The sequence below is a fragment of the Polypterus senegalus genome, chromosome 10, assembly GCF_016835505.1.
Source record: "Polypterus senegalus isolate Bchr_013 chromosome 10, ASM1683550v1, whole genome shotgun sequence".
Classification (NCBI taxonomy): domain Eukaryota; kingdom Metazoa; phylum Chordata; class Cladistia; order Polypteriformes; family Polypteridae; genus Polypterus; species Polypterus senegalus.
Window position 1 is genome coordinate 178,367,772 of NC_053163.1, and position 24,952 is coordinate 178,392,723.

The following is a 24,952-nucleotide window of genomic DNA, read 5'->3' on the forward strand; positions in this document are numbered from 1 at the left end:
TACTCTTCTGTTCTTCTTTGATTCTCCATCAGGATAAACTCCATGGTGTCAACTGCCATCAGCATCAGGGGTTTCCAACTCCATTCCTGAAGGCTGCAGTGGCTGCAGGTTTTCATTCTAACCCTTTTCTTAATTAGTGACCTGTTTTTGTTGCTAGTTAACTTCTTTTAATTACTGTATATACTTGCATAATAGTCGAGCCTTGAAACCCAAAAAATCGATTATAAAATCAAACTCTGTTGAAAAATACAACACTTCATTTTTTTTTTTTTACATCTTCTTGCCTCCTCCAATCTCGCACCAGTTTCTCAGACACATCAAATTTTGTTGTAGCAGCACAGTTACCAATTTCTTTCGCCACTTCAATGACTATTAATTTAAAACCAGCTTCACATTTTCTTCTGATCGAACGCTCCATCGTAGATAAGGGATGCTCTTACGATAAAGATGTATGAGAATGTGAGATACATAAAACACAAATCAGTGCAACCGTCACTTTGGAATAGTTCGGGTATTACCGTGTGGTCACGTGGGCACAATACATAGAAAAAAAAAGGCTGTGTGCTCCGTGGTTACTGTCTCAGGTGGGTCTTAGCATATCATAATCTCTTGGACCAATAGCGTGAGTTTTCTGCATTCAACTTAAAGACCGACATTATAAAATACCGGAAATTATACAATCAAATCAAGTCCTGACTTATCCATGGGCGAGTGTATACGGTAATTTGCTTCCCTGAATTTCTTCATCGTTCCTCTCAATTGCTTCATTTCTTTCCTTAAATGGCACCCAAACAGAAATGAAATGTGAAGTGAGTGAGCCAACAGAAGACCAACTAAGTCAGGGCCTCAAACTCCAGCCAATTTCACTCCAACCAGTTGCTTATTTAGGTGCTGATTCTCATTATTAATTAAACTGTTCTTTAATTCCATGGCTTGTTGCTGCTCTCATTGTGCAATGGCAGACATTTCTGAAATTGTTGATTCTCTCTTTTCTAAGAGCACCATTAAAATGTTTTGTGGACCTGAGCAGATCAGCATTCCTGAGACCTTCACCTTTCTTTATTTTCTGGTATTGTATGATGGGTATAGTTGGCTGGTCATGTTTTGGATCATTTTGTATCTCATTATTGTTTGGCAGCTAATTAAGGAAACTCGTGTCCTGTCGTACCCCATGGCATTCTGGTATAATGAGCGAACAGATGGATCAAGCTGCAGATTCCCTAAGGATGCAGGTTGGCTAACATTATAATTAATTAATTACATTTATATAGCGGTTTTCTTGCTACTCAAAGAGGTTTACATAGACAGATGGAAACCACTTCAGCCACTTCCAATGTGTAGCACTCACCTAGATGATGCAACGGCAGCCATTATTGCACCAGTACGTTTCCCACACAACAGCTATTAGGTGGTAAAGGGGTGAGAGAGAGGGGCAGCCATTATACACTCACTGGTTAACTGCTTGTTAACGCAAAAATCTAATCAGCCAAACATATAATCCAGACGACCGGCTAATATAATATAATATAATATAATATAATATAATATAATATAATATAATATAATATAATATAATATAATATAATATAATATACAATCACTGGCCACTTTATTAGGTACACCTGTTCAACTGCTTGTTAACGCAAATATCTAATCAGCCAAATATCTAATCAAGACAACCTGCCAATATAATATAATATAATATAATATAATATAATATAATATAATATACAATCACTGGCCACTTTATTAGGTACACCTGTTCAACTACTTGTTAACATAAGTATCTAATCAGCCAATCACAAGGCATCAGCTCAATGCATTTCAGCGTGTAGACTTTGTCAAGACGACCTGCTGAAGTTCAAACTGTGCATCACAGTGGGGAAGAAAGGGGACTGAAGTGACTCTGAATGTGCCATGGTTGTTGGTGCCAGATGGGCTGGTCTGAGTATTTCAGAAACTGGTGATCTACTGGGATTTTTCTCCACAACCAGCTCTAAGGTTTACAATGGTCTGAGAAAGGGAAGACACCCAGTGAGTGGCAGTCGTCTGGATGAGAATGCCTTGCTGATGCCAGAGGTCAGAGGAGAATGGCCAGACTGATACAAGCTAATAGAAAGGCAACAGCATCTCAAATAAGCACTCGTTACAACCGAGGTGTGCAGAAGAGCATCTCTGAGCACACAGCACGTCAAACCTTGCAGCAGATTGGCTACAGCAGCAGGAGACCACACTGAGTGCCACTCCTGTCAGCTAAGAACAGGCATCTGAGGCTACAGCTCACACAGGCTCACCAAAATTGGACAATGGAAGATCAGAAAGACGTTGCCTGTTATGATGAGTCTTGATATCTACTGCAACATTTGGATGGTAGGTTCAGAATTTGGCGTCAACAACATGAAAGCATGGATCAGTCGTGCCATGTATCAACAGTCCAGGCTGGTGGTGATGGTAGTGTGTAATGGTGTGGGGCATATTGGCACACTTTGGGTCCCTTAGTACCAACTGAGTATTGTTTAAATGCCACAGCCTACATGAGTATTGTTGCTGACCATGTTCATCCCTTTATGACCACAGTGTCCTTATCTTCCTGTGGCTCATTTCAGCAGGATAACAAACCAGAGCACAAAGTTCAAATCATCTCAAACTGGTTTCTTGAACATGACAAGGAGTTCATTGGACTCAAATAGCCTCCACAGTCACCAGATCTCAATCCAACAGAGCACCTTTGGAATGTGGTAGAACGAAATATTCGCATCGTGGATGTGCAGCCGGCAGATCTGCAGAAACTGCGTGATGCTATCATGTCAACATGGACCAAAACCTCTGAGGAATGTTTCCAGTGCAGTTCTGAAGGCAAGAGGGGGTCCAACCCGGTACTAGCATGGTGTACCTAATAAAGTGGCCGGTGAGTGTATAAAATGAGGACTGTGCTGCCTCTGGTAGTTGTGAGACAGTTTGATTATTTCATATCAAGGTAAATCAATGGAAGATACTGGATACTCATGCCATTTAGGACATCTGGTGTCCCAGATTTGGTGTACGTGTGTCACTCAGTGGTATCCCGTCTATGGCTGGTTCTTGCTTTGTACTGTAAGCAGCTGGGATGCTATATCAGAGCCCATAAAACTGGAATCCTACCTCTGGCAGAATTTCTCACATATGTTATGAAGTGTGCAGTCCAAGTGTCTTGCACGAAAGGAAACTCAACATCTGCATTTTAGAAGTAACGGCACTATAAAGCCCAACCAGGTCCCGTGCTTATCGAATTTTTCATGCCATCAGCAATCAAAAGCTGCCAAAGGAGACTCAACTGTTAATAAAACTGAGCGGAAAATTCTTGAGATAAAAAGGAAGTCGGTTATTACGGAGGACTACTATGCTAACGAGCCTACGATGGGCGCCATTAATGACCTGGTCATAGATCTAAAAGCCCAAAACGTTTTTTGACTCCTTTATTACTTTAGGTTTTAATGTATTGTGTATAAGCTGCACTTAAAGCCTGAAGCAATTAGCTTCTCTCTCTTTCTTTTTTAAAGTCGAAGGGCCTCATGTCCCGGAAAGAACAATTTTCCAATGTGACTCATCGTGCAATCCACTTGCTTCACTTAAGACTTTATGAATAAGGCCCTGGCAAAACAATCTTAGAAATAAACACTTTTTGCTGTATCTAATTTGGAATAATGTCATCTAATATTGACTCATTCAACCTGAGTGAACTTTTCAGGGAATGATTAATGAAGTCTTTTTTTTTTTTTGTATTAAGGCTAACTATTCAGGCTCAGTTCGGACAAAATTTTTCATAATAAGCAAACAGGCCATTATAATGCATGGCAGCAACACGTATTTTATTTTGTGTTTGCGGTTATGTTGAGAGACGTGTGCCATTTGCGTGAATGATACCTCCAGGTGTGCGTCAAATCAGGTGACTCCATGATGGGCCAGTGAGAGCACATGAGTGCACCGGGGCACCGCAAACACGTCAACACCATCTTATACTGAAACAGCAGAGGCACAGCCTGTGCATTTAGAGACGCCAAGACGCCGGAATGGTGAACCTCTTCATGCTATGGACGGCCATACTGCTGAGCCTTACAGATGTCTCACTTCCTTATACTGGACGCTTTGAGGTCAGTCATGGTGGCTCAAGTGAAAGCACACTGGCAGCACTACCAAACTGCCTGGACGAGGCCTACTTTACAAACCACAGAGTATGGAATCTTCAGAGGGACCACAAGAGCGATGATTATATTATAAAATGATTTTAGGGAAAATGTTGTCCAAAAACAACCATTGTCCCTGTAGGAGTAGTTGTGTTAGTAGTAATACATTATTGTCACGTGCATAAAAATACTAAGGATGGATGTGAAGACGCTATGATAAATAGTGTGGACACATTCTGTAATGCCTGAGAGATATTTAAAGCACCATTTCGAGCTACCCCATTGAATTCTTAGCACAAAAGAAACAAAACCAAAAGCGAGCGGCTCTAGTAGGGAGCTTAAACTGATTTATCACCAGGGAGAACTAGTAGAACAACTCAGCCTAGTCAGCAGGAACTTCGTTTCAGTTGGCATGGAATTCCAAACAATCACAATCTTTTGGGGACCACCTGTTTTTATCATGCCCTTACTGGAAGGGGCAGGGCTATCTTGGGACACAGGGGAGGAGGCTAAGTACCCTCATGAAGCCATCTCTCAGAAATACAGATGAAAAAGAAGACAGTGTTAGCGACAACGAAACCTTCAAACCAGTCACAGAGTGGTAGAATTTACATTCATAAAGTCAAATAAAGCAACACCCTAGTGTGCGTGTATGACAATAGACAGACAGTCAGACAGATAGATAGGTGAGTGGCACTATATATTATATAGATATTGTAAGTGAAAGACACTATAAAATAGAAATGTGAAAGACAGACAGACAGAAAGGCAGACTGATAGATTGATTTGAAAGACACTATAACATATATAGATACTGTAGGTACCGTAACAGTGCTGACAGATTGCGTCAACTTAAGGATGTTTTCATTGTTAAACCAGCAGCATTATGAGTTGGCATTCCATCATTTGAAGGGGAACCTCATTTAAAAGATTTATACCACAGTTACGCAATCTCCAACTAGTGTGGGCTAAGCAAGCTCTCTTTCCAAGGACAGCAAGCTATCTAAAAGAATGATATAAATAACAAGAATTGACTAGATCAGTGCTGGCAGGCACCATATAGAGCTGCAATAAGAAAGATACTATTTGATGGCCACAGTGCCTTCAGAAAGCATTCACACCCCTTCACAGATAGATAGATAGATAGATAGATAGATAGATAGATAGATAGATAGATAGGACACTATATGATAGATAGATAGATAGATAGATAGATAGATAGATAGATAGATAGATAGATAGATAGATAGATAGATAGGACACTATATGATAGATAGATAGGACACTATATGATAGATAGATAGATAGATAGATAGATAGATAGATAGATAGATAGATAGATAGATAGATAGATAGATAGATAGATAGATAGATAGATAGATAGATAGATAGATAGATAGATAGATAGATAGATGTGAAGCCATACATTAATGTATCCACTCAGGATTAAAAAACATTCTTTTATTTACCCAGCTTCTTGCATGTTCTTTCTGTTCAACATCTGCATGTAAATGACATAACAGATCAAAAAACACGGTACCATGCGCTGGGAGAAAAAACTCGAAAATTGTGCCTTGATATCAGCCATGTCAAGTGGCATATGGCCTGCTTTATGCTGACGTTCTCTAGTCCTTCTACACTCAAACCTTCTTTAGAGCTCTCTTTCTCCTTCCTCCATTCCCCTCAGCCACAGACATGCTATCTATCACTAGCTGAAAAATCTGACCAGGCCAAGCCTTGGTGCTCCAGGCGTAGCTCTGCCGACTGGCACTCCAGAAGCTTTAATTAGATTTATTTGCATTAGTAAAGACGCAATGAGCCATCGTACACATTGTATAAAAAATGTGCTACTGTATATAAATTAGTGTTCCTGTTGTTGTTAAATCTGCTGTGTCTTCAGACCTCCATTCACCTCATGCTGTCTTTAGAATAGAAAGAGGATAAACTGGGAAGGCCGTGTGGAAATAAGGAAGAGACTTATAAATTTCATAATCTATATAATAAACACTCAGGTTTGTGGGTCAAATCCCTTAGAGCAATCTGATTGGTCAGTTTGGCTTTGGTGATGCAATGAAAGAGGAAGTGCGAGCATGAGACACACAAGGAGGAGTATAGGCGCATGCTGAGAGAATCACCTTCAGAGACAGAGAATATAAAAGCAAACAGAAGGCGAGAAGGGTGCCTTGAAAAGCAGGCTTTACAGGAATGCGCTCCAAAAAAGGGTGTGCCGGTGAAGAGACGATTAGACACATGTGAATACAGAGGAAAGGCGCTGAAGGTATATGTAGGGTAAGAGATAGTATTATTTTTTATTTTTTATTTTACCTGTTTTTGACAGTTACAGTGGCTAGTATAATATCTGTATATATATATATATATATACACTGCTCACAGAAATTAAAGGAACACTTTAAAGAAACACATTAGATACATCAGATCTCAATATGAAGTTGGATATCTATACAAATAACGACAGGGCAATGTCTTAGGAACAAAAGGATGCCAAGTCTTTTAATGGAAATAAAAGTTTTCTGCCTACAGACAGCTCAATTGTGTAGACACCCTAAAATCAGAGTGAAATGAAGATGTGGCAGGCTAGTCCATTTTTTCAAAAACTTAATTTCTGCTACTCAAAATGCTTTTCGGTATCTTGTGTGGCCCCCACGAGCTGGTATATATATATATGAAATCCAATGTCTGTCTGTCTGTATGTCTGTCTGCTTTTCACGAGAGAACTACTTAATGAATTTAGATGGTTTTTTTCTATAATTTTGACATTCCGGTTGATTTTGAAACTTCTCTCAGAGTTCACTTGTGGTACCAATTTATTTGCACAGATCTGAGAGAGACACAGCGGGCCGAGGGGAGGGGGCCCTCCTCACTCACTTGCTAGCCTCGAAGCGTATCTTATCTTTGCTTAGCTAGCAAACGAGAGAACTACCTAACGATTTAGATCAGGCTTTTTTCTAGAATTTGCTTGAAGATTCTGGTTGATTTTGCGACATCTCTCATCACGCTAAGAATCATAGTTCGCTTGCAGGAGCGATTTATTCACGTTAATCTGAGGCAGAGGCTGCGAGCCGAGGAGAGGGGGAAGCGCGACATAAGGAGTGGGGAGCCTGGCAGAGCCCTGCTCGCTGTACTGTTTCACTACTACGTGGGCGGAGCTATGGGGGATGGCTAGTGTACTATATAATTAAATGTTACTCTGTGTGTGTGTGTCCAATCCTTTTGAGCAATCTGATTAGTCAGTTTGGTTTTGATCTAATTGGTCAGTTTTGCTTTGGTTGCTCAGTTACAGAGGAAAGAAAAGTTGAGGCACGCAAGGATACCGAAGAAAGGCGTAGAAGAAATGTTGACAGGAAGTATTGGCAAGAATATGAATAATGTTTTCACAGCAGGTAATGGGGGCCCATCTACCAATGGTGGTGGTCAAAAAGCAGATAGGAGCCAAGCAAGATGCCTCAAAATGACAGAGCTGGGGAATGTGATTTAAAGAGGAAGCGCAGGGCACTCAAGAAAACCAATGAAAGACGTAGGACAAAAACTGGGGGCATATGTAAGGCAAGAGATATGAAACATCAACTGTTTTTAAAATTTATTCTCTTACCTATCTTTGACAGGTAACATAATGTAAGAGAAAGGCAAGGGCACAATAAAGAGTTGGGGTACCATCCTGGTAACCCTGTATAATTAATTGCAGAGACATCATCACGGGCGCGAGTTTACAGCATAATTTCCTCAGGAAGGTGGATCTTCCAGTCTTAAGTCCTCCTGGCAGAAAAATGAAGGTCCAGATGAACGGACACTGAAAATGATGTCAGTGGTGTTACAACCATCGATCTTCTGCTCTGCAGAAGAACGAAGGGAAAAGACATTAGGACACCATGGAACAACATGTGCACCCGGGCATGACAATAGTTAATAGAATAGAGCAGAATTATCAGACTTTCATTGTTATGATGCCAGGATCTGGTACAAAGTAAAAACAAGCCAAGGACAGGGTGTTGGCCCACTGTAAGTGACAACCAGGTACATGTCCACACTATTTGGCCATTCTACATTCTTTGAGACGTGGGAGAGAAATAGGAGCACCTGGAAAAAGTCCTATGGCAGAAAGAGCAAAAAACCTTACAGACAACGATTCTGTATTTCTTGTATAGCCCACAGTCTCACAAGGAATGCCTCAAAGGCCCCGTTTTTTGACATCTCCTCAGCCTTGACTGTCAAAGAAGACAAGAAAAAGCTGCCAAAAAACCCTTGTAGGGAAAGGCAATTCAGAGAAACCCCCTTCCTCTATGGGCGTATAAGGGGTGTTAAAAATGGGGTAAATACAACACACAAAAGACAACACAAGTCATCCTCTTCACAGAACAATCCATCATGGCCACCTCAGAATTACAATCCAACAGTACGAACTACGCTGTTCTTGCACAGTTTTCCTCAACACGTATAGATGCTTGGTTCACTGCAACAACTCTCAAGGCAAAATAGATGATACCACTTACTAAACACCCAACTATCGCATATAAAGATACATATTTGCTTAAATACATCAAAGGCAAATGGGGAAGTAATTAACATAAATGAAAAACAACAACATCTGTCCATCAGCTAATTGTAGAACCACAGCCAGACTGTAGAAAAGGAGTCAGACACATTCAGAGTCCTGGAGACTGCAGCCAACAATAAGCCTCCCCGTATTGGCCAATCTACAGATGAGTCAGCCAATCTGATGAAAGGACCCCTCTACCCGATGAGTCCAGTGCTCCTTTATCTGAGATGACTTTTCCATAGGTAGACAAACAACTTGGCAGTAACACCAAGTGAGAAGAGAAAACAGAAGAGCAGAGGTGTTAATAACAGTTTATAAATATCTTATCACTTATATTTCTGTACAAATAGCTAACACACAGAGATGCAGTATACACAGCTAATCAGCAGCTCTAGTCAGGGTATGCCAGACTAAAGCCGAGACTAAATGAGCATCTCTTTTAGTAGCAGGCAGACCATTCTTGAGCTTCAGGGCCCTTTAACTAAAAGTTCAACCTCCCACCGATATTTTATTAATCCTTGGCATCATAAGCAGACCGGCATCTTGAGACCCTAATATGTGCTCTCGGTTGTATGTAATGATCACTGCAGATTAGTAAGCAGTACCCATGATGAGAGTTGAACTCCAGACACTGAAATTACAAGACTTAACAAATATGCTGCCCCACATCAAGAGTGCCATCCATTCTCTAGCCCACTTATCTAGTTTAGGGTTCTGGGTATCTGGTGTCTATTCTGGCCTCCCTTTTTGATGCGTGTGTGTGTTTTTGTTGGTATTGTTTCATTGCTGCTATCCGCTGTCCCAAGGAGACATGCAAATAAGAGCTTCTTTATACTGTGGAGACCCAACAGTAACCTTGCACTTGAACACTGGGTGGGTGATAGGGAGATTTTTCCGTTGGCACTGCGGGACTAGGAGCATCTGGCTTCTTAACTTTAAAATCGTGTGGCTCTAACGTAGTATCACTGCTTGAACGTTCCCATTTTTATTGTACTAATGTAAAGCTTTTAAACGGCAAATGGTTAATATTAATGAAGACCATCTTCAAATGAATATTTAACCAGTTATAGATTTTCTTAAGTACGCTGGTCAGAAAGTGGCAAATCTTAAAATTTATGTTTTCGGAACTCAGCCAACCATCATGACTGAATAATGTTGCCGGTGATATTGTTTGCACTTCACCTTTCACCTTTTTTTATTCCCCCATCATTTTTCAGAAGTGGATTCACATCCCATCCAGGTGTGGTTCTTGTTGTGTTGCCCCGTGCTGACTAAATAGACTGCACCTCAATGTGAGCCAATAAAAGAATAAGTTAGCGCTGAAAGAGGTCAGACAGATGAATGGCTGGTTGGATGCACAGTACGTGCAGTACAGAGCGTCTTTCTACCTAATACTCCTCTTGTTTTGATCTTTTTTGTAATTTTATTGATTTATGGTTGGGCCTTGTCCGTTTCGGATGATGGATGTCTAAGATGGAATTTCGTTAGCAGCGGTGTTATTTTTTCCTTTTTTTTAATCATCCCAAGTTATCCTGTATTTACTCAGCCCAAGGGGCTTCAATATATACATATACAGGGTATCGCAGGGAAATGGGAAATTTTGAGACTAAGGGTTGGCGACCCTGGGGCGTCGGCAGTTGTTTGAGACCAATGGACCTTATCATCTACTGTTAAATTCTGCTCCGTACTTCTAAAATTTTTATTATTATGCTGTATTGTGTTCTGTTCTGTGTATTGTGTTGTATTGACCCCCTTCTTTTTGACACCCACTGCACGCCCATCCTACCTGGAAAGGGGTCTCTCTTTGAACTGCCTTTCTCAAGGTTTCTTCCATTTTCCCTACAAGGTTTTTTGGGAGTCTTCTCAGAGAGTCAAGGCTGGGGGGCTGTCAAGCATTGCGGCACTTCCTGTGTGATTTTGGGCTATACAAAAATAAACTGTATTGTATTGTATTGTAACCTCGTTTAGAACCCCTTGCCATCAGTTATAATGGAGCAACGGAGTGGTGCACAACGAGCGTTCACCGTGAAAGCCTTTTATAAGAATGGTGATAGGGTGACTTCTACACAAAGGGAATTTCAGCTTCATTACCAGTTGGGATGTCAGGATCAGTGTCCCGTCTGCTCATATGATTACAACACGGGTGCGTAATTTCGAAGAAACGGATTTAGTCTTAAAAAAGAAGTCCCCAAGTGGAGCCACTTCGCATACTGCCTGACAGTCAATGGCAAGTATTCGACGATTGTTTGAAAGGCGTTCAACGGTGACATTCCATGACCTCCGAGATCCGCAGATGATTTTTTTTTTCTGTGGGGACATCTTTAAAGCCAAGCGTACCGCACACGTCCTGCAACCACTGCTTAACTAAAAAGGGGAATTGAAGGGGGAATCACTGGCGTTCCTCTTGACATGTGACGTCGAGCAATGCAGAATTTCCACAACAGGCTGTCAGAATGTGTACGGAGAAATGGACAACACCGTCATGATGTTTTCTTCAAAATAGAAAATGAATATTGATTACCATCATTAATTGCATATCCTGTATGACACACTCCATCATTAAGTGTATTTTGTAATGTGTTTATCTTGCATTGAACATCAATTGAAAATTTCCCATTTCCCTGTACCACCCTGTATACAGTAAGCATGAGTGGCAGAAAAAATGATCAGAAAGAAATGGAAAAGAAAGCGAAAGCTTCATCCTCGCCTAAATAGACCTCAAGTTCAAGCTCAAGGTACGGCCTGCCAGAGTCTTACCTGGAACAGATAGGGGAAAGTACAGATCTCCCGGGACCTGACGCTGCTGTATTGTCTCCAGCCAAGAGCAAAAGTGGGAGTGAATGTGTCAGGAGTACTCGCCGACTCCAGAAGGTTCATTGAAACTGGAAATGGTCTTACCTTCTGTGAAGCCAACTAAACCCTGCAAGCCAGCATCACTGACTCCAACTGGGTTTGCTACTCCATGGAGAAGACCAAAATGACCTGTCTTGAGTTGAAGGTAAAGATCACCTCAATGTTCACCGCTCTCGAGGAAGATATAAAGGAGCTAAAGAATAATATAAAAAAGGTTACAAATGGTATAAGGGAAGATATACAGGACATACGCAAGACAAACGAGAAGCTGCTTCAGGATATTAAAGACCAGGAGAAACGTTTAAGTAATCTTTGTGAGGCAACCTTTAAAGCTGTGCTAGATTTATGGGAGATACTTCCCAGTATCTTTGGCTTCTTTTGAGCCTACTGGGACTAATGACAATGAGGAAGCATATGACATCCATTCTGCGTATTTGATCAATGAACAGCAAGTGGAAAGAGAAGCTGTAAACGAGGGTCCCACTGTATTTAGTTAAATACTTCAAAGCTGTCTACACATTTCTTTGATGCTCATTTTAGTTATGGATTCCCACTGACGACGGACATAAAATCAAATGGGATGATGGAAGAGGAGGAATGTCTCAAGGGACAATTAGCAGGAGTCAGGTTGGGTTTCCAACTGCACTTTTTGTGAGCCAGTTCTGTCATCTTGATTGGTTGTACTTAGCCAAGCAGTCCTTTTTATTGACAATTACTAAACTGCTGTTAAAGCGCGGCTTAAGCAATACGATGAATTTTTGCTGTGGTCCAGATTTAACTTTCCTGATGCAGTTGAATAAACGTGACTTAGATTGTGACCAGCAGGGGGCATAACAGCACCTGTCCAAACAGAACCTCACAGACACAGTCCCAAGTTGAAACATGTACTTTTATTTTGCAAAGGGCCTTTAACAGGTTTCTTTGTTCACAGCACAGCAAATCAAACCCGTTCTCTTCTGTCTCCTGTGCTGACTTCCCTGATGGAGATGAGGGACTACTTCAATGCACGTTATGATCACTTCTGGGTCAAGCACAAGCCCCCAAGATAGAAACATCACTACACTGCAGCTCCCCCTGGATACCCCAACAGGACTAGCCATTCGGACTACAACTCCCAGCATGCCCTTCGGGTGTACCAATGCTACCATCCAGTGTATCGGGGAAATCTGTTACTCTGGGAGGTAGACACCCTCTCTCGTTCTACTATTGCCTTCCAACCGGGACAGGAATCAACAATCAACCTGGCTGAAATACCCATCCATCCATCCATTCTGGACAAGGAATTCCCATCCATTCAAGTCAGAAAGTGAGTTCATTCATTATGGTACTCCCAATATAAATAATTATTTATAAAATATTAAATGATTAATGTATGCGATTAATTTCAAATAATGCATTATTTTTTCTTAATATCAACTAGCGCATTAATTGTTCCATACTCCTTTCTGTCGATAGTCAATTAACAATGGATGCGAAAGATGAAGCTTATGACAGTTGCCTTCAGTTTAAAACTTTCCCATATTGTTCACACTGTTGATCTTTGTAAATTCTGTGCTGGCAAAAATAAATATCGCAGAAGTAAAACGTCTTTACTCTATCTATTTAGAGAAATCAACGCTGCTGTTAAATACAAACAAACAGCAAAATCCATGCAAGACCGCAGTTCATGATACTGGATCCATGTCTATGAATGAAAAATTATCAGAAGCTTTAACTTCAGCCATTGAAAAATGGAGTGCAACAGACTGCAGCCCTCTAAAAATTCAGTAGTCGAAGATAATGAGGCTGAGAGGCATCATTCCGACAGGGAGTTCTGACTCACAGCTCTTACATGTCACATATCGGTGATTTATAAGTAATAATAATTCTTTGTATTTAAATAGCGCTTTTCTCACTACTCAAGGCACTCAGCAATTGCAGGTTAAGGGCCTTGCTCAAGGGCCCAACAGAGCAGAGTCCCTTTAGGCATTTACAGGATTCGAACCGGCAACCTTCCGATTGCCAGTGCAGATCCCTAGCCTCAGAGCCACCACTCCACCCAGTCCATTATCACGCCCAAACCTATATATTAACACTCATTTTTTTTAAAAAGCTCACTCCACAAGTCCTCATCGTTTGAGCAGCCAAGAATTTTTTAAGGCAGTGACATTCACAAGTGACTACTGGAGCCACCTCAGTTAAACGTGCGACTAATCGAGACTGACTGAATAACGTGTCACAATTGATCGCTACTGAAAAATTTGACAACCCTAACAATACAGTACATCCCCAAAATTCGTGGGGGTTACGTTCTTAGAGCACCCGCGAATTGTGAAAATCCGCAAATTTTGGATGTGGTTAAGAAAATGCCTATTTTCATAGTTTTAACCCTAAATATGCCCCCTAAACACTTTAATTTCAAACTCAGCTTAATACATTACCAAAAAATAAAGAATGTAAAGGTAAAACTGATTACTGTACTGCTATGTCTCCTGCAGTGCTAGAATGTAAAATACCAATGTTACCGCTATATGTACCGTAATTCATGCAGGCGCGTTTTCATTGCCAGAAGCCTTAGACCGTGCAGCTCGTTTCCACACCACATACTTTGGGTTAATGCATCCCTGGACACCAAATACTTTTTGCTACACTTTGAGTAAACGTCACAATTAAAGAAAAGTGAAATTTTAATGTAACACATTTTTTTCATGCAAAGAACATTACAATTACTGCAACACTGATCATTTTTCACACTGCTAATGAACTGTAAAAACTACTGGAACAATATGTATAAAGTGCAACTGAATCCATGGATGTAAATCACTGAGCCAACTGCGCTTAAACTGGCTGCATGCAAGCAGACAGAGGGAAGCACAGATGCTTGCAGGCTAATCTTAGTGCAGTTTGAACTTCATTCAAACACTTCAAACAAACATGTCTCAAGCAATTAGAATTTGATTAAACAATAGACAAACATCATCGGGGAGCACACACAAAACAGGAGGAGAGAATGTCTGGGGGAGGAGAGAGAAACAAAGCAATCAGCCAAAAAGGACACATGCTGTTCAGGCTTTTAAGTAAGAGTAGCGTCTCACGAGAAGCCGCAATTGAGAAGACGATGATTTATTTATTTTTATGGTGAAGATTCAAAGGACGCACCCAGCCTTGAGAGGCAAAAACAAAGCAAACCGGTAATCAAACAGCAAATAAAGAATGCAATGAAAACAAATGAAATAAGAAAACAATGATACCACCCCTGTTCCCCTTACGGCGATTTCACATTAAATACAACAAAGCACAAACAAAACACACAGCAAATCATGAAAAACAGCAACTGATGAAATGTAATGATGAAAATAGATAGTCAAGAGATTCGAACATTGAATGAGAATGTACAGATAGTCCTACCTGTAGTTGCTGAAATGGTGAAGACGGGTGGACAGGTTCAGTCCTCATGTACACAGGCAGACGGCAGACAATCCAGACGCACGAAATGATCTAGGACAAAATGAATGAGTACAGGTAACCCAACAGAAGGCAGACAGACAAGACAGGTACTTGGAACACTGATTAAAAAAAACACCTCCTTTCCTTTTGGTCACCAGCCCCCTTTTTCAAAGACGCACTGACATCCTTTGACACCTTCAGCAGAAGACCAATCATAGCCACTGCAGGGACTGCTGGGAGTTGCAGTTTCAAATTCTATTGGCTACTTTCACCATCCCAAGTCATGGTTTTCTCTACAGCTGCTTCCTGATCTCTCTACTGTACAGTATTGCCATGAAAAAAGCGATAAAAATTGTGGAGGATATTTGCAGTTTCGCTAACAATTATTAGTTAGGTTCTAAGGAAAAATCCACGAATGACTGAGGCTGCGAACTCTAAACCGCGACTTCGCGGGGGTCTACTGTATTTATTTGTTTATAACACATTTTCATAAGGAAGATGGAGCTCAAAAGTGCTTTATAACATGTTTAAAAAGTAGTAATATACAAAGAAAAACAAATTAAAATTAGATAAGAATAATAATGCAGAAGTAGCATACAAAAACATTACATAATTAAGAGAAGTAGAGGTCTTAAATGTGCTTTTTTTAAGTCTCTAAATGATGGTACAATCTATAAATAATGTATACTCGTTGTGGTCGAATGGTAGTAAGAATCAGGTGCAAAGCAATGTTGGGACACTGATCGTCCCGTTTAATGCAACAAACAAACTGAAACAAAAACAAATGCACAGTGGTGCCAAATAACAGAAATACAGACTAGAGGAGCTCTATCATTTTCTGACCCGGCTTGAAGCAAAGAGAGACGCCTCTTACTGCTCCCGTTTTGAGTTGAATAAAACTGGTTTTCCTGAAGTCCTTAGACACAGCCTTGTCGTTTGGGTGCAAATTAGTGACTCATTCATTACTATAGGATAAGTGTGCCAGCGCCATGGTCCTTTTAATCTCCTCTAACCTAACCTAGTTAAACCCTAACCTATATATATATATATATATATATATATATATATATATATATATATATATATTGTCAGGGATGCCAGGGGCAATGACCCAGCCGGGACACCGTGAGGGACCAGAAGACGGTCAAAGCCCACCCTGGATCTTGTGGGGGCCGCCTTCCTGGTTGCTCTGGGGGCCACGGGTACAGGGCATGGAAGCGCCACCCTGTAGGGGCCTGTGGTCACCGCCAGGAGGCGCCCCAATGCCTTGGGGACCTGTTGCCCCAGCACTCCGCCACACCAGGAAGTGCTGGGGGGAAGACTTAGGACGGCACCTGGAGAACTGCTGGGAGGACAGCCGGCACTTCCGCCACGCTGGGGCGTGGCCGAGGGAGGAATGCCTGGAACACCTGGGGCTCATCCAGGGACTGTATAAAAGGGGCCGTCTCCATTCATTCAGGGCTGGAGTCGGGAGGCGGAAGGACAAAGCACAGGAGAGGTGTGGAGGCGGCCCGAAGAGAGGCATTTGTGGCCAGGACTGAGAGTGGTTGGCGTTTTGTGCACTAATGGACTGGGTCTGAGTGACCATAACTGTAAATAGTTTGTGTAAATAAAACGTGTGGTGGTGAAAAACAACATGTCTGCCTGTCTGTGTCCGGGTTAGCTCCACAATATATATATATATATATATATATAAAAATTAGGGTTAGTTGAGGTTAGGTTAGAGGAGATTAAAAGTCCAAAGGACCATGGCACAGGCACACTCATCCTGTAAAAAAAAATCTTAACTATTCTGCATGTACCCATATTTCTATTATCACCCCAAACTTATTTAGTAACACTATTTTTTTAAAAATTCACTCCTGCATAAAACTGATAAAATATCTTTTCTATAAATGTTAGGATAAATTTAAAAGGGTCTGCTATAGAAATTTAAAATAAGTATATTTAAAATTACAATTAATAACAGAACCCTCTATTTTTCTGCAGTGGGCTGGCACCCTGCCCTGGATTTGTTCCTGCCTTGTGCCCTGTGCTGGCTGGGATTGGCTCCAGCAGACCCCTGTGACCCTGTGTTAGGATATAGCGTGTTGGATAATGACTGACTGTCTGACTGACCTAGTATTTTTATATAAAATTCCCATTTTTAAATTAAAGGATAACACCAGTTAAAATGCATAAAGGAGTACTTAAACAACTTAACTATGTTTAATCAAATAATTTACAAAATAATTTAAATCGGGAAATCAGTACAAGGGTATTTGAATACAAGGGTATACGGTGTCTTTAGCCGGCTCCCTTTTAAAGATCCTGCCAGCTCTTCTTGTCCCCAGCAGCCCCTGCGCCCGTCACAGGCATCCAATCACGGCAATACTCTCGGGACAGGCTGGGAAATGGAGTCTATTAATACATTACACTGCTACAATAACACAAAATAAATAATCAGGACAATATTGATGGTGCCACATATGTGTGTTGCAACGTGGCAGGTATCATCATTGCAGACGTGGGCACACAATCACAAGTAAACCTATGGGTGCCATTGTTAGAGGCACACTTTGTATTCTGGTAACATCTCATTTTTTTTTTTATTCACCAAAGGTTGGGATGAAGAAGAACAAGAGGACTTGAAAAGGAAAAATATAAAAACCAAAAGACATGTGTTACTTCTGGTTGAGCAGAACCTTTTGCTTTTGACTTCTTTGGTACAAAACACGGCCTTCTTGTTTTTGTTATGTTTTAGATTTAGGGACCCAGGACTCCGGATTGAGTAGTCATTCCAGAATCTTTTCATTTCTCTCTCAGCCAGGCTATCTGAAGTTGATAAGAAGCTGTCACAAGTGCTTGTGCAAATACTCACTCCTCGTATTAATTAAACAGAAGTCGTGTTCATTTAAAAATAGTTTGTTGCATCCTTTGTATAGCCATCTCATCCGCCTTCACTTATTTTTTTTTTAATTGAAGAAAAAAAAAATTAATACAAGCATATGAGTGTCCTCTTACTATCCTGATCCAGTCCATCCCATCCAGAAGCCAATCTGTCATGGCCGTTACCTGTAAAGTTGATAAGAAGCTGTCACAAGTGCTTGTGCAAATACTTACTCCTCGTATTAATTAAACAGAAGTCGTGTTCATTTAAAAATAGTTTGTTACATCCTTTGTATAGCCATCTCATCCGCCTTCACTTATTTTTTTTTAATTGAAGAAAAAAAAAATGAATACAAGCATATGAGTGTCCTCTTGCTATCCTGATCAGTCCATCCCATCCAGAAGCCAATCTGTCATGGCCGTTACCTCCAGTCACCCTAAATGACCTTAGTGCTCCTTTTGAAGTGTTGATCAACAATGTACAAAGCACAAACGCTTTGTGATCTTTTCAAACGGACCTCCAGACACAACAGTGCACACCCCAAACATGTCATCCAGCTGTCTCGGAACTTCTTTGAACTTCATTGTGGACAATGTTCTCGTTTTATAATTGAGATTTTTTTTTTCATCCTTATCTTGGACAGATTTCTTTTTTATTTTTAGTCTTTTAAGTGAAATCCGATTCCCATGTTTCATTCAAAACTTCACCCATGAGCTCATATGCCCTTTGTAGTGGCCACTTTTCTCTACTGTAAACTCCTCTGTCGATTTTAGAAAGCAGACATTTAGTATATTTTCTTTTTACTTTTTTAATATATTTGGAGAGGAGATGCTGGGTATATTTGGAGAAGGGATGTTAAGGATAGAGCTGTCAGGTAAGAGGAAAAGAAGGCCTACGAGAAGGTTTATGGATGTGGTGAGAGAGGACATGCAGGTGATGGGTGTAACAGAACAAGATGTAGAGGACAGGAAGATATGGAAGAAGATAATCTGCTGTGGCAACCCCTAATGGGAGCAGCTGAAAGAAGACGAAGAAGATTACTCAGTTTGAACATAATACATGAGCAAAAATGCAGATCACGTGTCATCAGTGTACCTAAGCAGTATAGAAACTGAAGGAAAAGTACAAAACCTTGCAAGCGTCCATCAAATTAGTGTCATGGTGGGGAACAAGACCAGACGAGGCACCATTCCATTGAAGGGCACACACATTCACACACAATCTGCAGTAGTTTACATTTACAAGTAATCTAATATCCATCCATCCATCCATCCTCTTCTGCTTATCCGAGGTCGGGTCGCGGGGGCAACAGTTTAAGCAAAGAGGCCCAGACTTCCCTCTCCCCGGCCACTTCTTCCAGCTCTTCCGGGAGAATCCCAAGGCGTTCCCAGTCCAGCCGGGAGACATAGTCCCTCCAGCGTGTCCTGGGTCTTCCCCGGGGCCTCCTCCCGGTTGGACGTGCCCGAACACCTCACCAGGGAGGCGCCCAGGAGGCAACCTGATCAGATGCCCGCGCCACCTCATCTGACTCCTCTCGACGCGGAGGAGCAGCGGTTCTACTCTGAGCCCCTCCCGGATGACTGAGCTTCTCACCCTATCTTTAAGGGAAAGTCCAGACACCCTGCAGAGGAAACTCATTTCAGCCGCTTGTATTCGCGATCTCGTCCTTTAAGTCACTACCCATAGCTCATGACCATAGGTGAGGGTAGGAGTGTAGATCGACTGGTAAATTGAGAGCTTTGCCTTACGGCTTGGCTCCTTTTTCACCACGACAGACCGATGCAGAGCCCGCATCACTGCGGATGCCGCACCGATCTGCCTGTCGATCTCACGCTCCATTCTTCCCTCACTCGTGAACAAGACCCCGAGATACTTGTCTGTAGCCGAGGATCAGACCGCCAAGGTCCCCGCCTTCGGCCACCACCCAACTCATACTGCACCCAACCTCCTTGGCCCCTCCTATAGGTGGTGAGCCCATGGAGAGGAGGACCCACGTTACCTCTTCGGGCTGTGCCCGGCCGAGCCCCATGGGTGCAGGTCCGGCCACCAGACGCTCGCCATCGAGCCCCACCTCCAGGCCTGGCTCCAGGGCAAGGGAAAACGTCGTCCAAGGTTTTTATTCTTCATCAGAGGTTTATTGAACCGCTCTTTGTCTCATCCCTCACCTAGGACCAGTTTGCCTTGGGTGGCCCTACCAGGGGCATAAAGCCCCGGACAACATAGCTCCTAGGATCATTGGGACACGTAAACCCCTCCACCACGATAAGGTGACGGTTCAAGGAGGAGAGTAATCTAATATGCGTTTTTTATTTGAAATGTGGGTAGTGCCCCAGAGTACCCCAAAAAAAACCCACACAACCCTGAGAAGGTAGATAGAGATGAGGAATCAAAACCTGTCAATATACCTTGGCAGATATCCTCATGCCTCGGACAGATACCTCTGGGTTTAGGATAAACCCGGTTCCTTAGGCGATGTCAGGTTGATAAAAGGACGTGCCATACTTGCATGTGTCAGTGAGCGGGCCTTTTGCCTAACTCTTTTGTGGTTGGATGTGGTAATGACTCAAAAAGTGACAAGTTTTGGGATACCAACCAACTCATCCCCTTTTTTTCATTCAAGGATGAGGAAGAAATAAGGAAGATCTGAACGTAAATGGCACATCTTGGCGCTTGTCCTGTCGCACAGGTTCTAAAGGGTTGTAAGGCGGTCTGGCTTTGACAGAGCTCCATCCTGCAGCTTGCTCTGGCGAAAAGAGATGCCTCCTTCTGGAATACCTGGAATTTATCGTGGTAGGACCGGAAGGAGATATATTGTCAAGCTTGGGTCACAAAGTTGCACAGGAGAGAACAGGAGGTTTTCCAACGAGTAGAAACTTTATTACTCTCAGATACAAACTCAAATCTCTTTCAGAAGCGATCTGGCCACCCAAGGAACAGCTGTCAAACTAGATGCTTCGACCCCCTGACGACTGTTTCTGATCTGTCAGGCAGGCATTTGGGGCTTTTTTCTTAACTGCAGTGAGGATTCTTTTGTCCTCAGCAGTGGAGGCCTTCCTTGTCCTACCAGTTAATCTGTGATTACTGAGCCCACCAGTGCGTTCTTCTTTCATAATGATATTCCAGACGTTGATTTAGGCCATTCTAAGGTTTCATCAATGTCTCTGATGGTTTTATTCTTGTTTTTCAGCCTCCTAATGGCTTCTTTAACATTCATTGGCACAGCTCTTGTCCTCATGTTGAACAATGGCAACTACAGACTCCAAAGGGTAGAAGTAAGCCATGAAACCCACCTGAGGAATCAAAATTTTACCAGGCATTATGGGGGCCTAGAAATGGGGTGTCCACATACAGTTGCTATCATTTGTACACGGTGTGACTGAAATGTTTGCAAATCCCCTTAACTGTTTATTCAGCTGCCGGCTGCTCGAGTTGTCAGCACGTAGATGATGCCTGAGCTCAGAGCTAAAGGCAGATTTGGTGAGAGAACGAAGTGAAGGTGCAAAGCAATATACTCCGTAGACAATGTTTTTGCGTATTATTGCTTAATCGGACTCCGATTTTATTGCAAGCAATCTGGAGATCGAAAAGTAAAGTCATGTCCCCCGTTGACTGAACTGCCGAACGTGTTTGTGTAGTGGCCGGCAGCTACATGAAGACACTCCTACATGTCGTTAATATGATATGTCGACATCCGTGTTAAATGAAAGTCTGCAATGTGCACTTTAATCACGATGTCTGAATTGTTTGATTAACATAATTTTAAACTCTGGAGCAGAGGAGGAAATCAAGGAAATATATTATGGAAGGCAGTGTCATTCATACACATTTAGTATAGTTGTTTAAAATATTTTTAAAAAGTTTAGTAAATTGCTTGTCAGCTGCATGAAATGAATTGCAATTGATGACAAACGAATGAAAATACCAGCAAGGTCTGCGGTTTAGTCCATCATCAGCGACGGCACCAACTCTAAGTTCTGGTGCAGCCTGGCAGACATTCACACGGACTGAGGAAGAACCGATTGCCATGACAACCTGACAGGAAGTTCCTCCTATTGGATAAGACGTAGAGTACATTGTTAATCAGTCACATCTGAGATCTTTGCCAGCCCATCGTGCCACCATGCAGCGCTCAACACTTTTACTAGACTTTGATTTGTAAAGCTTGCTTGAATTATTTATGGTTTGTTATACAAAGAAGAGGCAGGGGCAGTATGGAGAAGGCAGGCAGTCTAAATGTGACGTAACTTCACTTTTTCAACCATGTTTAATCAGATTCAGGGCCACGGGGGGCACACTTGAGTGCGAGGCGTGAGACCGCCCTTGACATACCGAGAAGTTGCCTAACATGTAAATTGTTGAGAGGGATAGCAGTTTTTACAAATGGAGGTTTTATCATTTAATACCACACGTCAGACGCAGAGCTATTTGTGGCTGGCTGTGAGAGTGACATTGCTTCCCCTTCTCTCTTAAATAAGCACTTCTCTGTGTGTGGAGGTGGGCTGTGATGCACACACAGCCATTTTCAAGATCAGTTACTATCTTTAAGAATTTTTTTCTAATGTAAAAGACTGAGTCTTGACTTGCTGTTGGAGTAGGAGCTTATTATGGACACTGGGGAGGTAAGTTAATGGGTATTATGAAGACCGGACCTGTATTGATTCTCTGGGGTCACGAGAAAATGCATCTTCACATTATTAACAGCTTAGAGACAAAAAACAACATTTAGTGGAAGTTCTGGGAGCAACAAGCAATGCACGACCTGAGATTTCAGGCAGAACTTGGTCACTGTGGCAGCTGAGAGTGATATCAATGATACCAAGCTGGATTTGTCTGAGTTTAGATTGTCATAGCAGGAAAAGCTTAGACTGGGACATTTGAACAGGCACCAGATCTCAAGGTACAGTGTGGTGTCACCTGGAACCAGTCTTAGATATTTGAAAGGGTATAAGGCTTAGGGTGAGGTGTTTGAACTGGCATCAGAGAATTAGCCAAAGTATCTGAGCTAACAGCAGAGCTCATGGCAAGACATTAGAAGTGGCACCATTGTTTAGGCAGTGGTATTCAGCCTGATACCACATCTTAAGTGTGAATATTTGAACTGGCATTAAGGCTTAGATTGAGGCATTTGAAAGGGGCATAAGGCTTAGGGTGAATGATTTGAACTGGCACCTGACCATTAGCCAAAGTATCTGAGCTAGCAGTAGAGCTCATGGCAAAACATTAGATGTGGCACCATTGTTAGGCAGTGGCATTTAGCCTGACATCAGAACTTAAATGAGCATATTTGAATTGGCATTAAGACTTAGACCAAGGTATTTGAAAAGGGGTATAATGCTTAGGGTGTGGCATTTGAACTGGCATCAGAGCTTTAGCCAAAATGTCTGAACTATCAGCAGAGCTCATGAGATATTAGAAGTGGAACCAGTGTTTAGGCAGTAGCGTTTAGACTGATGTCAGAACTTAAATGTATTTGAACTGGCATTAAGGCTTAAAGTGAGGCATTTGAAAGGAGTATAAGGCTTAAGATGAGGCATTTGCACTGGCACTGCAACTTACAACAAGTTCTCAGGGTTTAGGCAGTGACATTTAAATTTGACATGAAGTCTTAGGCCGTGGCATTTGAACTGGTACCAGGGCTTAAGCCAAAGTGTCTGAACTGGCAGCAGAGCTTATGGTAAGACATTTGAAATGGCACCAGTATTTAGGCAGTGGCATTTGGACTGATATCAGAACTTAACGGGATATTTGAACTGGGCTTAGGATGGCGCACCAAACCTTAATTCAAACAATTTAAACTGGTATCACAGGTTAGCCCAAAGCATTTGATCTGGTACCAGAGCTTAGGTGGTGACTTTTTCCTTGTACTGAATCATTTGAGCTGGCAGCAAGCTTGCATTTGAATTTGCATCAAGGTAAAGGTGGTGACATGTGGCAAGACTCTAGGGTGTAATATCAGAACAGCCTGCAGATCCCTCTGGAGTGGCAGAAGACTTCGACTGAAGCCTTTGTGGGGTAAAATCCATAGGGTCAGGCATTGAACTGGCACCAGCTCCAAAGCTCTAGCATTAAAACTGGCATTGGGTTTAGGTGGTGACATTTAAATTGGTGTCAGTGCTTAGGCTGAGGTATCAGAATTGGCATTACAGTTTAGAGGGTCATTACTGTTAGAGAGGGACATTCTTACTTGGATGTGCTAATCAACACTCTCGGACACCATGACTAGGAGGCACTTGAACTGGTACCAGGATTTGGGCAATGATGTTTGAATTGTCTAGGATGTAGACTGAGGCTTTTGAGTGTAGTTGGAAGTGCCATCAGGGCATAGGCTGAGGTGAGGTGTTTGACTCTGCACCAGATCTTAAAGCACACCATGATATTCCAACATGACACCAGCAGTTAGGCCAGGGGTGGGCAAAGTCAGTCAGTGGCTGCAGGTTTTGTGACTCTGCACCAGATCTTAAAGCACAGTATGGTATGCACACTGGCACCAACAGTTAGGCCAGGCGTGGGCGAAATCAGTCAGTGGCTGCAGGTTTTAGTTCCACTCCATTTGCTTAATAAGTAGCATTTGTTGCTCAAGTAACATTTCTGCATTATTTTAGTTGTCTCGCTCATTTAGATCTTGAACCCTTATTGGTTAATTTAGTCTTAAACAGCCATATTCTCGTTTTTTAATTGCTCCGTATTATCAATAAGATGCAAATGACAAAAGAAAATAATAGTTTGTTTCTATTTACACCTGTGCGTATATATTGCGCCATATTTGGTTTAATTAAATACTTGTGAGGAAAGTGAAGAAAAAAAAGTGAAGGACTGAGAAGTACTTGCCCTGTCTTAGACTTCAAATCATTTGGATGATATCCTTAGAAAGGAAAAAAAAATCCAAGATATGAGAATGACCTGATGTGGCACTAGCAAGCCAAGAAATGAAATCAATTGACAAGGATTGTTTTCTAATCAAGCAACTAGGCTGGAACAAAAATCTACCCCCCAGGACCGACTGTGCCCACCCCTGGGTTAGGCTGAAGCACTAACAATTGCACCAAGGGTTTTGGGTTGTCACTAAGGTTTAGGAAGAGGCATTTT

The 24,952-nt window shown here is 41.9% G+C and overlaps 1 protein-coding gene across 3 annotated transcripts in view; it reads left to right on the forward strand.

Annotated features, from left to right (window-relative positions):
* The window catches only part of slco4a1 (solute carrier organic anion transporter family, member 4A1), a 210,557-nt gene that overhangs the window by 77,191 nt on the left and 108,414 nt on the right, over nucleotides 1-24,952 (forward strand). The window contains exon 1 of one of the 3 annotated variants that reach the window (XM_039767848.1): nucleotides 6,349-6,452. The exons of the other annotated variants lie outside the window; for them this stretch is intronic. The gene's annotated coding sequence lies outside the window, so the exon portion shown is untranslated. Of the gene's footprint in view, nucleotides 1-6,348; nucleotides 6,453-24,952 lie in introns of those variants that run through there. 3 annotated transcript variants of the gene reach the window in all.